The 882-nt window shown below is 46.8% G+C and overlaps 1 protein-coding gene across 1 annotated transcript in view; it reads right to left on the bottom strand.

Moving 5' to 3' along the window:
• Window positions 1–882, bottom strand: part of LOC109925754 (ephrin type-B receptor 4-like) — a 190,249-nt gene that overhangs the window by 164,704 nt on the left and 24,663 nt on the right. The gene's annotated exons all lie outside the window — the stretch shown is intronic.

Genomic DNA, 882 nt, shown 5'->3' with positions numbered 1-882 from the left:
TGGATTTCTCTGGCGCCGGTCTCTTCCTCAGAATGTCCCACATCGTGGTGTGGCCAACCGGAGACACTTTCTGAGGCATAGCGGACCGTGTCCAATTATCTCTCATTCCTGCAGTATACATTGTTGTGAGCATAGATACGGTCATCCAGTCACACAGCACAGAAACAGACCCTTCAAACCAACTCATCCACACTGATCACAACCCCAAACTAAACCAGTCCCACTTACCTGTGTTTGGCCCGTATCTCTCCAAACCTTTCCTTTTCATGATTTTATCCAAACATCTTTTAAACATTGTGACTGTACATGCATCTACCACTTCCTCTGGCAGCTCATTCCACACACGCACCACCCTCTGTGTGAAAAAGTTGCCCCTTAGTTCCCTTTAAATCTTTCTCCTCTCACCTCAAACATACACTGTCTAGGTTTGGACTCCCCTACCCTGGGGAAAACGATCTCATGATTTTATAAACCTCTATTAAGGTCACCAGGGAAAATAGCCCCAGGCTATTCAGCCTCTCCCTATATCTCAAACCCTCCAACCCTGGCAACATCCTTGTAAATCTTTTCTGAACCCTTTTAAGTTTCACAACGTCCTTCCTACGGCAGGGAGACCGGAATTGAACGCAGTATTCCATAAGTGGCCTCACTAATCAATCCCTTCCCTTGTTGTCTCTCTCAGGGATAGAGTCCCCCTCCATCTCATCACAATACCTCACAATCATTGCAAACACGCAAACGTTTCCCCTTGCACTCATCAGGACCCATGCAAGAATACCAAACTCTGTAGCTCTTTGAAGTTTGCGTCACAGGTAGACAGGGTGGGGAAGAAGGCGTTTAGCACGCTTGCCTTCATTGCTCAGACCTTTGAGTATAGGAGTT

This window comes from Rhincodon typus, chromosome 45, assembly GCF_021869965.1.
Source record: "Rhincodon typus isolate 14 chromosome 45, sRhiTyp1.1, whole genome shotgun sequence".
Taxonomy (NCBI): domain Eukaryota; kingdom Metazoa; phylum Chordata; class Chondrichthyes; order Orectolobiformes; family Rhincodontidae; genus Rhincodon; species Rhincodon typus.
The sequence above is the reverse complement of the archived record's forward strand: the minus strand, read 5'-3'. Positions and strand labels throughout refer to the sequence as shown.